The following is a 16005-nucleotide window of genomic DNA, read 5'->3' on the forward strand; positions in this document are numbered from 1 at the left end:
CCTGAGCTGAGCTGTGCTGCTCAGTGTGCGGCGAGGCAGTGGTAGCGGTAGCGTGTGTGAAAAGGGATTGGTGTTGCCTCGTCAGTGTGACTGTCACCACTTATGTCGCTCCACGCATAGGCCCCACACGCAGGCTTCCGGGGGGGTGGGGTGGGGTGGGGTGGGGTGTGTGGTTGACACCGAGGGGACTCTGAGGTCTCTTGCCATTTGCTGGAGACAGCTGAAGGAGTCACCTGTCCTGGGACCCTAGGGGGCGACTTTGTCAACAGCCCCTGGCCCTGCCACACCCCCCCACCCCCCAGTCAGACCCAATTTCAGTTGCCCCACTCTGAGTCACTCTGCAAGTGCAGCAGCTACTGTGAGTGGGGGACGTTAGTCATAATGAGCGGTTTCAAGTTGGCCAAATATCAGGCGATATTCAAGCGGGTTTTCGTATCTCTCATTTCTCTTTTCATAGTCATCGCAGGTCTCTGTGCATTCGGCGAAAGGAATTTGAACTGAGGCTTTGCAGTTGTGTTTGAATATCACCCCTGACTATCCAAGTGGAAGGTATCCCAGAGCCTCGTGTAATTCATGTTGATGTCTTGCAGTGAGGGTTAATATTCCTGCTTGCACTCAGCTTCAGTGGGAAAAGTAAAAGGGGACAGACCTCTAACAGAGACGGACAAAAAATGCTTTTGCAAAATTGATGTAACTTTCCAGTTAACAAGATGTGTGAAAATCTCCGTTGTGCATGCCGTCCTTTTGGCCTTCGTCATGACTAGGCCAAAAGATTAGATTAAGTTTGCACAATTTTGGCATCAAGAACAGCTGAGTTTACCATTTGGGATTGCTTCCCAACAGCTTCTTCTGAAAAGAGGGACATGGAAAGGCTATTGTGTTCCTGTTCGGAGGTCTTGTGCAGAGCATATTTCTGCAAAAACTTAAAACAAAAAAAAAACTTTATGGTGTGTGGTTAGTCTGAGATGACAGTTTTTAATTAGAGTAGTTGAGATGATGCAAAGCCAAGTGGGGATTAGAATAGATATTAGCCTAGCAGGATGCCACAGCATGGCCTGTCCCACGAGGGCCCCTTAAAATATGCCTTCAGCAATTTACTGCCCTCCCATTTATATTCAGAATAGGAATAACTGAACAAAGTAGTATTGAATATTTTGAATATTTTGTGATGCACTTGAGAAGCTTGTGGTGTTATTTCTAGCTTCATAAGCCAGGTGTGTTCGCCCGGTCAGAGGTAAAGGTGTGGGGGTTCAGTAAACCTGCACAAAGTTCTGTGGCAGATATGACATTTGAGGTGTGGGTGCAAAGCCAGACGGCGTCGTTTTGCAGGGTGTACGTGTAGGCGTTTTGCTCTGCGTGTATCAACACACATCGGGTGGCGGTGGTGTGTCCACAAGTCTGCAGTCTGCAGATAGCTATAGTTTTTCAGACAACCATGTCTTTATATTCTGTGTCTGGGGTTAATTCATTGCCCTTGTTGCGCACGGAACATGAAACTGAATTAACACATTCCGTGGTTGAAAAGGATCATGGGTTAAGAGGAGGCCTTGTCTCTCTCTCTCTCTCTCTCTCTCTCTCTCTCCCGCTCCCTCTCCTTGTTTGTCTCTGTGCCAAAGGATGAAAGGTGACGGCAATGGACCAGAAGGTGGAGGTTGTTCAGAAGGTTCTGGAAGAGCGGTCCAGGCCCAAGCCTGATTTCCTGCAGGGGAACAAAGATCGCTTCAGTGCCAGGGTCACCTTTCTGAAGCATCTGGGCAATAGGCACGGACCAGGCCCAACGACGACATCAACGCCAGCAGCCATGTTGCCAGACCAGTCCAGCCAGGCGGCAGCCGCAGAAGCAAGAATTTCACTCCCCGTTTTACATGCTGCTCCCAAAAAATGCCAATGGCAATGACCTCTGACCTCAGCGAGTAGGGGAGGGGTGGGGAGTAGCTCTTTCTTGGCATCTCATAAATTTCTTTTGAGGGCTGCATGGAGAACCTTTGCTCCACTTGAGTCATTCCTGGTTATAAGTGAAAACTATTCAGCCAGAGCAGTGCAGCAGGCCTGTGGCATTTAGAAATAGCAATAATAACCGACAGATTATTTATGCATCTTGGTTCAGATGACATTTAAAAATTGTACATGAAACCTGTGGGTGATAGTTTCAGTGTGAATGCAATTGGCTCAAAGCTTTCACAAACAAACAATCGAATGATAAATCAACAGGAACGTAAAGGTCAGGAGGAAACCCTCAAGTGCAGAAGCATTTAAAAAGCAACCGTAACTAATACTGAAAAAATTATCATGAAAAAAAACAAATAAAACTTTATATTTACACTGTTAACACTGGAATTAAAAATGCGCTACTTGAGAACTGTTTCTCATACTTTGCAGGTTTGATGTGTTGCTTTGTATTATATATTTTATAACAGTGTTAATGACACTTTCCAGTAGCCTTTTAGCCTGGATAGCCTCCACATAGCAATGGAGCCAAACTGTAGGGACTAATCAAGAGCTGATTTATTGCTACTGTTAAGCTAATAACACGTATCAAAACAGCCATGAGAGGACTTGGTGCAGTCGAAAATAGCCAGAGAAGACTGACAGTTTTACTGTGTTGTGCAGTCAGTTTCACTTGAGTGCCAGAATTTAAACTTGTGGTTTTTTTCACAGTAGTATTCCGGAAAAAAAAGAACCTTCCTTCCAGGGTCTCGGGCAGTAGGGACCCATCTGAAATTAATTTGCCCCGTTGAATTTGTGATTATATTTTCCTTTGCCAGTGAATTAGGTGCCGAATTCCTTCTCACAGGGCAGAATTACTCAGAATGAATGAGTAATGAAGAGAAATAGTGGAAAAATGTGTACAGTTTAAACGGTAGGGCTTTGAAAACCCCACATTATTCAATGTAAACACATTATTCTGCATGATTGACTCGGATATGGCGCTACCACAGTGAGAGGTGAAGTCATGGTCTTAAGCTCTGTGCCGGCAGGCACGCTTTCAGTGGATTTCACTCCTGTTTTCATTTTCATTCTGAGGTGGTTAAAAATGAAAAAGCAATCGCAAAAAGATAAATGACAAGTCTTTGATCACGAGACTCCGTGAATAAGAACAGACCGATCGTGAAAAAATATTTGTGTGACAGTCAGAAGGTCTATCTGCCATTTCTTTAAACAAATCTTTCTGGATTTTTGTTTTGCAGGTGGTCTGCATTTGCCACCAGGTGCTCTTGAAAACGAAACACAAGCTGTTGTTCAGAGAAGGTGAGCATAAGTACACAGAGACATTTGGACACCTGTAGAAGGTTATAACATAGGGGTCTGTGATTCAAAGATACCGTTAGGATTTATTTACGAGAATTGTTTTTGGCTGGAAGCCTCAGAGCCTTCTATAAATAAAATATATTCAGTTGAGAATCGTAGATGTTCAATAACTGTTATTTTTTTATCTCTAGATCGCCAGTAACATTCTGCTGTCCGTGCCAGTAACATTTCTCTGCATTTGGTTCAAGGTATCTGAATCTCCTTCATAAGTTCAAAGTATCGGTTGAATTTCAGTACCACAATCAAAGGAAATATTTCACTCTTACCCTCTGCAGAGTTCTGACTTTGAACTCCCCTCCCTCCCCCCCCACCCCCAAACTATAATATTATATTTTTCTTCAAAAGGCCAAAAAAAAGAAAAAAAAATTCCTGTGGATGTCCCAAAAACAACAACCTCAGAAGTGCAGCTAATCCCTGGAGATGGAAAATGTAGGTGGGCGGGGTTTAGCGGAAGAGGCCGTGTTTGAGTTATACAGTGCCGGGCACTGTAGGATCGCGAACTTATTCCTCTGTGTGTTTTTTTAAAATTCTGTTTTCTGTCGCTAATGGGAGACCTTGAGAAGGGCCCTGTCTGCAGGTGCAGCCTGTAGCCGCCAAGCTGCACGGCCCTGCTTTCATGTGGAGGTCCCTGTGAGGGACGGGGCAACTTCAAAAGGCGGTTTTGAAGTCCTGACACTGGAGCGGCCGGCCCCCCCAGCCACGCCCCTCCCCCCCCCCTCCTGGTCCGCTGGACGTGACGTTGCTGGTTCCACAGACGGGGAGCGGCCTTTTCGGTGGCAGCCGAGTGGGGGGGGGGGGGGGGGGTTTGACTCGGTTTCCTGGTAGAGGTGAGGCCACCTGTGTGTGAGTCACGGCCGCGGAACCGCAGGTGTTCCTCAGCCAGAGTCCGTGTTGCAGAGGGTGCCAGAGGGCCTTGGTGGTGCGTCGAGTTGGTACGTGTCCGTGTTCTTGTCCCGCCCCGAATCAGCTTGTCCCCCTGGCGTGTTCCCCTCTCTGGGTAAGAATGACTCCCGTCGCCTTCTCGCTGGCCGCGACACAGCGGGATGAGGTAAACCATAAGCTTCTCCCAGCTGCTAAATAAACAGGGTTTTTGTTATTTTTCCTCTGTGCCAGTGTGCCTGTCAGTATTTTCCATTCACGTATATTTTATGATCTCACTGGTGACCTTTGTGCTAATGGGGGGGAAGAGGGGAACTTGCAGGGTACGAGTACCTCTCTCTGAGGGTCACTTCCTGTGTCTGGGGTCATTTATAGTATGCCAGCAGGCCAGAGAGGAGCATCCTCTTAAAAAGGGCCATCACTGGATAGCGGGCCCCCCGTCCCAGAGGGCCGCAGTGTCTGCTGGTTTTCGGTGTGTTTCTGCTCTTAAGTGACTCGGTTAAGGCCCCAGTTTGACTGAAGAGTTTGCGCACCTTGTTTCCAAGCCCTGAATTGGCCGTTGATTGAAGGAAAGCCACAGAAGCCCTTAGATTTCACACCCGTAGCGCAACGCTGCTAACCTTAACCCTTTAACACGCAGAACTCAGCTGTTGGGTTCCTACCCAGCCCCCCTCCCACACGTCCACGTCCACCTCCCCCCTCCCCCCTCCCCCCTTCCCCCTCCCCCTCCTGTGCAGCTGGGTCCTGTAAAAGGGGCTACCCTCCTCATTTGAAAGGGGATATGTATGTGAACAGGTGTGGGTGGAGTCGGGGGTGGGGTGAGTTGGGCGAGGGGTCAGGGATGCAAACAGGCTCTGGGGCCTCTCTCTCTCTCTTGCCCCCGGTGCATCTTTTAGGGGCCCCTTTTACAGCTGAGGCCTTTTTGCTGCCCGATGCCAGTGAAAGCTCTTCCTGGTTACGTGAGAGGGACCAGGGTCGTTGTCATAAAACTTGGATAAAGTGCACTATTGATGGAGTGGGATGGCCACCCGTTACTGGCCCCATTTTGATGAAGGGGCTCAGTTCAGCCCGAGCACAGCGTCCTCACTGAGGCCCTTGTCTTGCCCCGAGCGTTATAGGGCTGAGGGCTGCTTCCGTCAGCACTTAGGGCAAGAAATCATGTTCCTGCGTCCGCTGACAAGACGGCAGATACAAGTCCGCTCTTTGCTGGGTTTATCGCTCAGTCGCCTGTTGCGCCGCATCACCCTGGGGAGGCGAATCACTTGGAGGGTTGGGGGGTTGGGGGGGGGGGGGGTTAGTTTGACCTTTGACCCTGGAAATTTCCTGCAGCCATATGCCCTGCGCTGTGGCGAGGCTCGGTGGCTTAGAGCTGGCGGTGGAGCTCTTTGCTATTGCTGGGAACAATGGCTGTCACGGTCGTAAAAAGAGGCCCCGCGGTGCAGCTTCTTCCTGGGTCCAAAGGTCAGTTATGAGTTTTGGCTGGGCAGAGACGGCACTCTCCGGCCAGCCTGTGGCAGCAGTAGGCCCAGACCCCGAAAGCACATACGGGGGAGGGGGGAGGGGAGGGTGGGCGGGGACAGACCCTCTCCCAGTGAAGTAGGTCATGGCACAGAGCTATTTTCCTCCAGACAGACAGACAGACAGACAGAGAGCATTCCAGGCGGGACGGCCTTCAGCCAGCCGGGGCGGTATTTGGGGCACGGAAACAGCTGTGGCGGCCCCTCGCTACTGGTGGAGCCGGAGCGGCGGGCTGCCAGAGAGAGCGGTCTGGGCCGGGCCTGGGCGACCGGGAGCTACACCTGTGCCTGCGGAACTCCGAGCCTCGGGGCTGTGTCTGTCTGGCCCCAACTACACCCCCCCTGCCCCCCCCAAACCCCCACCCCCCGTGTTTTTCCCACTACACGACAAATGCTATCACGGCGCTGAGCCATTTTTCTACTTATGTCATAGCCCCCCAGCGACCGCAGGATGGCGACCGACGTTGTCATCGAACCCGCTCTCCCCAGCTGTCTCTCGCCTGTAATGTTCAGAGAAGCAAATGTGGCCATTTGTGTTTTTATTTAAAGTCAGCCCTTGTTGCCTCAGGAGTCCCTTATTCAAACCGTGTGTCCCCCATCACCCCCCCCCCCCCCCAACCCTAACCCTAACCCCCCCCCAGTAAATGCGTCTCATCAACCCCAGGCTTAGGCTAGGGAAATCAGTCATGTGACCAGATCAGAAATCCAGAAAGGGTTTAGACATTGACCCTGAAAGGGTAACATGGTAAGCAAACCAGAAACATGCAGTTAAATAATTTTGCTATACAAATAAAAATTGATTGATTGATTGATCATTTTTACTGGTTCACAGCAGCACGTTTTGTGAGCCAATCCTTTTTCATTTTGGATATTTAAATTACATAAATGACGTCATTTTTGTTGACAAATAATTTTTTTCTCCTTTCTCCTTTCTTCCAGATTTGTTGGAATACCCAGTTGGAACTCTTGGCCTCTCCCATTGCCGTTTCCGTTGACTCTGCAGCAATCCAATCCAACATCAGGGGGAACTGCTGAACTGCTGGGAGCACTTGCAGTCACAGTCCGAATGACTGAAACCCTTCCTCCCTGGCGTCAGCCATTTCCAGAGGAACTCAGCTGACAGCCTCAAATGGGGGAGTGGATGATTTCCCATCATGCACCGGTGCAGCATGTTGACTGTGGTTTTTCCTGACTCCCACCTGCGTGATGATCGTACCGTAGCATCAGGGCACTTAACCACTGCCCCGGAGGTGTTGAAAACTGTGTTCCCTGGAAGAGACACTCGGATGAGCTCTTCTTGGAAGGAGACAAGACTTGGCTTGAAGTCTCTTAGCCGCAGATGGGCTGTCAAAACCTCTCTTCACAACCGTCACTGAATTGCCAAAATCACACGGCCGAGGAGGTAAAGAGATTCTTTTTTATTTCTTTTTTTTTTTTTTACACCCTTGTAAAAATCATGTCAGTTCATGGGAACACAAAACAGATGGAAGGTTGCACTTCCAAAAACAAAACTGAGGTTTGTAAACTGTTATTCCCCTTGGAAATGGCATAACATAACATAGTTTTGGGCCCTCTTGGCAAAAATTATGATTAATGCTGCCAATTCTAAACATTTATACTCTTTTTCCCTTTCATCGGACAACGCTGTAAAAACACTCCTGTAGCAGATTTTCGCTCTTGCGACGTGTCTGTGTTTTGTCTGAGCGTGGGCTCGTTTCATACTTAACGTCAGCGGACTGACAGCAGCACTTCCCTCGCTCCTTTGGAAATGACTCGGCGATTTTGGTACGCCACGCGTCCGAACCCGTGTCACCGTTTCCTAAAGTAATTCGGCCCGCAGAGAGCTGGACTGGATGGGACAAATGAGCGAACTCTCAGAGCTCCCCCCCCCCCCATCCCGCTGGCTGAGTTCATACCTGGCACCAGGGCCTCGGGGCTTTGACAGGGTGACCTCACCTCCGCGTTTAGCACTCAGGCGGGCGCCTTTCGGCTTAACGTTGAGGTTAAAAGTTAAAACGCTGCCTTTTTTTTTCTTTTTTTTTTGCTGCGGGAAATGGTGCTGGGTTAAATTGTGTTGAGTCCTTCTCCTGTGGTTGACCAGAAAATTTCTCCTTAGTGTCAGAGAGAAAGCTAAGAGTGTATCTTCCAGTCACTGTAAAGAACGTCTAATTTTGTGTACGTGGGCATGAATCCTAGCAAAACGGATGTGAGACAGTGTCCATTCATATGAAAAGCAAGTCCAGATCTGTTAAAATAGCAATATTTCCTGATAAATGTGTGTCACAGGCCTTTCCTCAGTGTGATGTACACATGGGGGGGGGGGGGGTGGGGGGTTGTTGTTATCGAGTCGCCTTCGCTGGAATCCGTACAGCCCAAAATGTGGTCGCGACCTGTGTGTTTTCCTGAGAAACGCGCACTGCTTGCATCGTCATAGTGGGCCACTTCCTAGCTTCAAAGCAGCGCGACTTCTCTATACGCCGTACAGTGGTGAAGCCGGGTTTGCAGGCTCTGTCAAGGACACACGCTCAGCGGGTTTTACTATGGACGGATAAATACGTGGCGCTGGTAGGCGAAGTAACTGCAGCCTTTCTGCCACGGCGGTAGTTTCTGTAGCACTAATATTAGTCAGAGCAGCAGCACTCAGTCGCGTTTCGAACTCCAGCAAGAAAACACATCGAACAAAAATCCAACCATATTCACACACAGCCCAGGCCAGTATAACCGATAGAATAAACCACTTAGGGTCCGGTTCAGTGTAATTGGCCATTGTACGTGTATTTTGTTAAAAGTTATTCAACTGAACGCATAGCCTCTTTGAATATCACTCCCGCTACCTTTTTCCCTCTTTAAAACTCATTCCTTTTGATCCCGTTACTGCATTCTGCAGACATCAGAGGCTGCGCGGCTGCTTTTGTCTGCATCCAGAAACCACCATCTGTGTCTCGGGATTACCTACCCAAGACCTCTTCGTCAGCAGACGATTTTTAAAAAAAAAAGACCGGCTCGTTTAAGAGCTTCCTGTTTAAATCCTGATGCCCCCCCCCTTATGAAGAGAGAACTCTATGTTTAGGGTTGTGACGCCACTTCAGAGACACGCCTGTTGTTGCCCTGCAGTTTTATCTGCGGATTTTAAGTGATAACAGAGAAAAGGTTCTCTGATTGTCTGCAGGTGGCTGACATTCGGCAGACAACCGTCAGACTGAAAAACAGGCTTCAAAGAGACTCGCGCACGTCTTGCGCAACACCACAGCAGCTCCTCCTCCCAGCTTGGTCATAATCATAATCATAATCGTTAGGGATTAGAGAAATTTGAAATTGAAGCGTGGATGTTTGAATTCTAATTTAGTTCTGTTCTAGGGTACACGCCTACCACCCCCCCCCCCCCCCCCCACTCCCCCCACCCTCCCACCGCCCCACCAACCCCAGGCTAGCAAGTGGCTGCAGGGGATTTTCTAATGACGACACTTGTGGTCAGTGGAGGAAACGTGGAGAGGAACCGGAGGTTTTCTATGAGCTATAGGAACTGTGGCTTGCAAGAAAATGTAAACCTGTTGCTATTGACTTTTTTTTTACCGTGAGTTACAGTAAAATGCCTGGATCTCTTTCAACACGCAGCTGTGAACACAAACAATTTCATCAGCTCTGCAAGATCTTCTGGGCAGTTCTAGAATAATGTTTCTCTCTGCTGTGCTTCGCCTCATGCAAGTGCATGACAGCACAGTGCATTGTGTTACTTCTAAGTTTATTGGGGCTTATTGGGAGAATGTTTTTTGGTGTGTGAGGTGTCGTGTTAGTTTTTTTTTTATCTCAATGGCGATTGCCATCACTTAAGCTGTTGTCCGCTTAACTTACGGTTTCAACAACGGCACAAATCTCGAGAGGTGAAGAAATGATTAGCTGCTTCTTGAAAGCCTTGAGTAATGCATCTTGCTTTCTTTGTAGGGTGATCTTGCAACCTCCTGCTTTCAAGGTTCTGTGTCGGCCCCCTTGCCAGGTTCTGTGTCTGTGGAACACTGCTAAACGTGACTCATTCGGTTTCACTCCCGCGTGCGCTTGTGGTGCAAGTCTAGCCTGTGTTGTAAGCCTTGCAAATATTTTGCATTCTGAAATTCTGCTAGCGTCACTTCAGAAGATTGAGCCAAGTGAAGGGAATTAGGAAATTAGGACATTCACCATTGAAAAATTCTCTTGAGGGTTTTTTTTTTTCCCCCCCTTACTATTCTTCTAAAGGTTTTTTTTTTTTTTTCTTTTTTCTCCCATCTTGTAAGTTTTACAATAGCAGATTGGCTCTGTTGGCTCCGTGCAGTGGAAAACATGAATTGGAGGCCTCAAATGCCCTCTTGCATTGGAACTGGGTCAAAATCAGATTGCAGAACTTAGAGCTGGTTCTGTTGGCTTTATCAGAGCATAAAGTGTACGCTGTTTATGCGAGCAGCTTAAATAAGGCCATTGGTGAGATTCAAAACTGCTCTCTCGTTTAGTGGCCCTCTCATTTCACACTGGTGTTTCTCTTCTCTGATTCATTTAAACTGTCATATCAAGGTGTTTCCTGAGCACATAACTAGTTTTTTTTCATGCAGTGATTTGACTATGCATCTGGGAGTATGCCCTATTAGGACTTAGGAGTATGCACAAATCACACACAGAACAAAAAAAAAGTCACACCATCGGTGAAGACCTTCATCTGAAGTGAAGCGCAGGCCTTTTTAACAGCCCCTTGTCTTCAGTATGTACTGTTAAATATCTTTACTTCCCTAAAAACAAATCTGTTCATTTTTCTTTGTGCAGTGCATTCGGCCTGGAAATTTCAAATCAGATGCAAGCGGTGGTTAGTCATCCACCAGCAGCGGCTGTTCTTTGATGGCGGCTGCACACGCGGCTCCAGAAGAAGTGCTCCACACTTCCCCTCTCCACACAATGCCGCGGTTTGCATATTTGCTGCGTGTTTTTTAATACCGAAGCAGAGCAAGTGAAAGCGAAAAATTCATGAAAACCGACTTCTGACGTTTCACGTTTCCATCCTGTGTGTGGCTTTTTGTCTTTTCGTGTGTCTGAGCAAATTTAGGGAACGACAACAAAATACACAGACATCTGTGTGTTCAGGAGCTGTAGATACTGAGGTGTAACTATTGATGTCTGGAAGTTACAGATGCGTTTACTAGTTATAGATGTCGAGATTATTTATGTATAAAGCAGAACATAACTAATTTTACCGCTCTATACTCTAATGCCCTGTGTTCCTGTGCATTCTGTCATTTTAAACTTCCCTTTAAATGCGTATTTTCAGCAGTGCAGAGGTTCCTAGACAGGGTCATTGTGTACTACTGAAACCAGACACAACAGAACACTGAGGCAGCTCGGCACAATGCACTTCAATACAATGTAAAACACAACAGAACAATGGAACTGGCTGAATTGGTGAGACCGGAGAGGAAAAGAGGGGAGGGAGGGGGCAGGAGGGTGAGAGAGAGAGACAGAGAGAGAGAGGATAACTGTGTCTATATACATTATACAAATAATGATAATTGCTGTCCCCAGTTGGCACTATCTCCAGACTTCACTACTAACTTGCCAAACTACGTTTGTGAAGCGAAAAACAGTGCCGCAGTTGCCCTTATTTGTACATGAAAGTTAAAAAGAAAATGTTTATTGAATCCAAGCCACTGTTTTTGTTTTAAAATGAATAAAGCCATTTCAAACTGAAAATGGATAATGTAGAGATTAAAAAACTAAAAACAAATAAAATGAAAATGAGATGTAAGGGACTGATAAGAGAGAAATGAGAGACTGAGAAAAACTGACAGAGGAGAAACCCGATTGTTGTGAACAAGCATTCCTCAGAACCGTCAGAAGTAGCGCAGGTGTCTTCCTGTTTGTGCTCTGCTGTTAAACATTCTTTAACCCTTTGAAAAATAGGTTTTTGGAATGTTTGTTTTTTCAAAATTCTAAGTGAGTGTTCTAGAACTCCATTGCTTTCAGCTACCAGTAGTGATTATTCTATTGGCATTGGAATGCTTAAGAACATTCTTATCACATATTTGTGACCTCACACCTTAGCACCTTAAGGGTTAACCAGTAGAGTCGACCCAGAGCATTGACAAGTCTGCCAAATTGACTTACACATCTAGTTTCCACACCAGTACACAATCGCATCCAATCTCAAAAAGCACTAAGACCAACACTTGCCCATTTTGGATAAAATTGGACATCCCAGTTCTACACAATATCCATGCATAAATGAGCTGCAGGTCTGTTTTGGCCATTTATGCTTCTCTGTTATTCAGATGCATTAGATTCTTATTCTCCTCAGCCCTTACCCCCTGTCCCCTTTAAGCTAGTATTTTATACGATGGTGTTTTCGTGAAGTTGTGTTGCTATGCTGGGTAAGACCTGGCTACAGTCAATATTTGTCCTTGCATATTGACACCCAATTGCATGCTGTTTTTTTTTTCTTTTCTTAGCAAGTTCAGCAATAACCAAAAAGTAACTTGCCTAACTTGTTTATTGGTTGCGTTTATTTGAGTCAAACTCAAGGACAAGTGGTGATTGGAAACCAGGCCATGGTTACACGTGCTCACAGTTTTGGTCAAACTTCGTTATCCTCCCAGAGATACAGACATTTAGGACTCAATTTAGAACTTATAGAAGGTGACACCGGGCCAAGTGAGACCCCCTAGCCCGAACCCTAACCATTGCAGCAGTGAGGGGCTTTTGCAACACTGTCCTACATGTGCAACGCCAGTGAAATATCCTGGTGCAAAGGGCTGGCCAAGACAGGCCACTTCGGTGCCGCAACTACAGCTGGCAACTTACACAACAGGAAGCTGCCACGGAGTTTCCTAACCACGGCGCACCTCGCACGCTGAAAGTCTGTTTGCGTACGGCTTTATCTTCCTTTTTTCCCTCCATTTGAAGAAGAAGAAAACAAATTTGATTTTCAGAATGTACAAGGGCGAGGAACGAAGCCAAAGAAACTCGCGGGTTCTCATCCTGAAAAGCGCACGGTGTGCACACAAGCCTTTCATATCCTTTTTGTCTCATTTTTTTTTTATTCAGCTGAATTTTTTGTTCATTTCGGTAAATTATTTTTTATGGGAGCATTTTGTAGAATAGGTGTGTTCTTCCACGGTGTTCCTGCATTTTCTTTGGGTGCCTGGCAACAGTAATCTATAGGTGACGACATCTTTCCGTCTTCATGCTCCGGTCCCCACCGGGGGGGTGGGGGTGGGGGGTTTGGGGGGTAATGGTAATGGGCGAGTTTGTTGCCAACCTGTAATTACAATGCCCGTAATGTTCCATTTGCAATGAATGCGTCTGACTTGTTAACACAAAAGAGGGAAAACAAGGCCGTTGCTGAGGCTAAGCAGTCTGGCTATTTTATTTATTTATTTATTTTATTTTTTATTGTTATTAATAAAATATCTAATTCAGATCCCCATGCACATCGCATTGCGCGAATGCCCTGGTGACACTGTTAACTGAAGGTTTACTGTCAGCAGAGAGATGTGCGTTCAGACACCTGCTGCTGACCCCCCCGGGCTGGAGGCACTAGAAGGGGCGGGGGGTGGCTTTTGTCTTTCTAAGAGTATAGTGCAGCGCTGTCTCGCTTCTTGTGTATTCAAACCCTTACCATGTCACTAAAAACTTCACAGAACAGCATAGAATAGACATCGTTATTGAATTGATATCTCTGTACCAAATTAACCATGTATTGTATTAGTGTACTACAATAATACAGTACTTGGTACACAGATCACAATTCAACATTTTGATTCTGAGAATAGTCTTCTCTTCGCAAACCAACAGAGTATTTAACTTGTTAACAGTTATTGTAATCAAATCATGTAAGGACAGACTATTTGTTCTTCCACAATACCTTTCAGGAGTACACACGTGTGCGTGTGCATGTTTCTGCTTGTGTGTGTATATGTGTGTGCACATGTGCATTTAGCTGTGTGTGTCTGTATGTGGTATTAACTTAACAACTAGACTAGCCATTACTAACTTTGTGCTGTTCTCATCTTTGTCCTGTCTTACTCATAGGTTGATGGACTGATTGCATTACGTCCACGTAGACACTGTATTTGGTCCATTGTAAAGCCGTCAATCAGAGAATGTCTAATAATAATTAATGCCTGATAATAATGGACATCAAAATACTAACTCTTTGGTGAGCAGCCCTTCACCTCTGCTACTTAGCCTTTCCTCCTTTGTGTAGTCAATATGCAGTCAGTTTTGCAGAGTTGCTCTCACTCACTAGAGAATGTGGACAGTTTTAGGGGAGCACTGTTTGCTAATGGGTAAGCTCCAGAGATAAACCATTTATTGTAGGGATATTCAAAATGAATATGGACTTTGTTTTTGTACATTTTAAATATATATATTTCAATATTCTAAGGGTGGAAAGAGTGTCACCTGCTGGCTCACCAATATCATTTCAGTGATTTTTTTTTTTAGGTGACAAGATAAACTGTTGATATACCCACTCCTCAAGGCCAGGTTTAATATTTGACATGAAATGGCCTATTATGATAACATTTTCTCTGTAGAGAAACTTCAGAACCAATAGAAGCATTCTGAGAACTTTATAAGTATATTCTATTGAATACTTCTTTTTTAAGGATTAAAGGGGACCTTAGAAATAGATTTGTATGTTCAATCACCAAGTTGTTTTAAGATGTTCTAGGATGTGATCAACGGTGTTGATATATATGCATTGTCTATTTAGGACGCTAAAGAAAACTCTTGGAAGCAATCCCCAACTTTGGCCATCATGATTTTATTCACACAAATGCAACTTTATTTTCTGCTCAACATTCTGAAGTCGTTCTGAACGGGACAGAGTCGCATCGAAATAGCCTAGTATTTGGTGTCCTGTTAAAACAGAATTGTTTAGTTGCCTTAAAACCTTTAAAATGATTAGTGGTCAATGGTCGATGGATTTCATCATGCATTCTGATACTTCGAAGCCTGCAATACTTTATGCGCGCGCTATAGCCTACGCTCTGCATAAAAAAATGACGTGTTCGAAGGGAAATCATTGTCAGTAGCGAAAATACCCTTGCTACTTCTGGCTGCATCAGAAAGAAACCACACCTTTGACTTTTTTTTTCTCTTTTTTTCTTGCTTGCATCAGCAAAAATACTCTCCGTCCAATGGACGTGACTTCAGGGTTGTGCTTCGAGTCGAGAACGCTCCGTACAGCTCAATTTGAACGCTGCTGTAGCTGTACGCAGTTCAAACCGACAGAAAGGTTCATATTAGTGGCTGCCGCAAGTGGTCTGCTTTTCTTATTGCTTCTCTCATTGGCTCATTCAGACGTCAGTTACTTCGTTTCTGTTTCTCAAGGACGTGCCCTTGTTTTCCTCTTCTCCGATTTATCAGGGTCGAATCTCTGCAAACTGAGTAAGGACAGGCAGCCATACAGTATAATTTCAGTATATTTTGGGTTATTATACTTGGAATATTAAAGTGCATTATATGGGACGAAGTTCTAAAATATCCTGAATCAGAGGATATATAATCATTGATTCGAACTAAAGTATTGATTTGGAACTGGCCAACGTCAGTAGAAACTTGGGTGGGGAAGTTACCCGTTGCAGAAATCTCGACACTGAGCAACGTTGACTCGATAAACGCATTTTACAAACTGGAGAACGCGCTTCGATTTAGCTACATACCGCCATTGCAATTATAATGTCCTTAATGATCGTGTCTTTGCGAACAATAAAAAAAAACATATTTATGATGTTTTCCTCTGCAAGTATATTGCAGTGTGAACTCTTTTGGTCTAAAAATCCACGGAAGTTTCATTGTTCACACTAATACTGAAAACATTTTTAAAGTGTACTGTCTGTCTAAGTATTATAGGTCATATAATTTGACTCGTAGTTTCCAACTTCGATAGCGTTGCTTTTGTAGGAGTTTATACAACCGTGGCCACTCCAACTAACAGAATGTGTGCTTCGGTTGTAGTACGTAAAATTATCTTTTACTGTATCATATTTCTCGAGGCAAAATATTATCTAAAATAAGAATGAAACGTGTGTGCAAAGAATCTAATCTTATTAGCATTATGTATTTCACGATCACTATTCAAATGTGATGTCACCGACATAAAGGGAAAAACGTGCATCGTCTAATCTCGTCATAAATAAATGATAGTAAAATATCTTACTGATTTGCAGCTCATTGTTACTACTGCTGCGACTAATTAGGAGCTGATTTTCGCGGGCGTGCCACCTCGTCACTGACGGTATCTGCAAGCTAGAGGTAATTGAAAGTAATGAACTCAACGTGG

The 16005-nt window shown here is 45.5% G+C and overlaps 1 long non-coding RNA gene across 1 annotated transcript in view; it reads left to right on the top strand.

The window, feature by feature from the left end:
• Nucleotides 1–16005, top strand: part of LOC118219145 — a 137969-nt gene that overhangs the window by 114093 nt on the left and 7871 nt on the right. The window contains exons 9-11 of the long non-coding RNA XR_004763665.1: nt 1617–3249; nt 3441–3497; nt 6645–7107. This is a non-coding gene — a long non-coding RNA (uncharacterized LOC118219145). The remainder of the gene's footprint in view (nt 1–1616; nt 3250–3440; nt 3498–6644; nt 7108–16005) is intronic.

This window comes from Anguilla anguilla, chromosome 19 (assembly GCF_013347855.1).
Source record: "Anguilla anguilla isolate fAngAng1 chromosome 19, fAngAng1.pri, whole genome shotgun sequence".
Taxonomy (NCBI): Eukaryota; Metazoa; Chordata; class Actinopteri; order Anguilliformes; family Anguillidae; genus Anguilla; species Anguilla anguilla.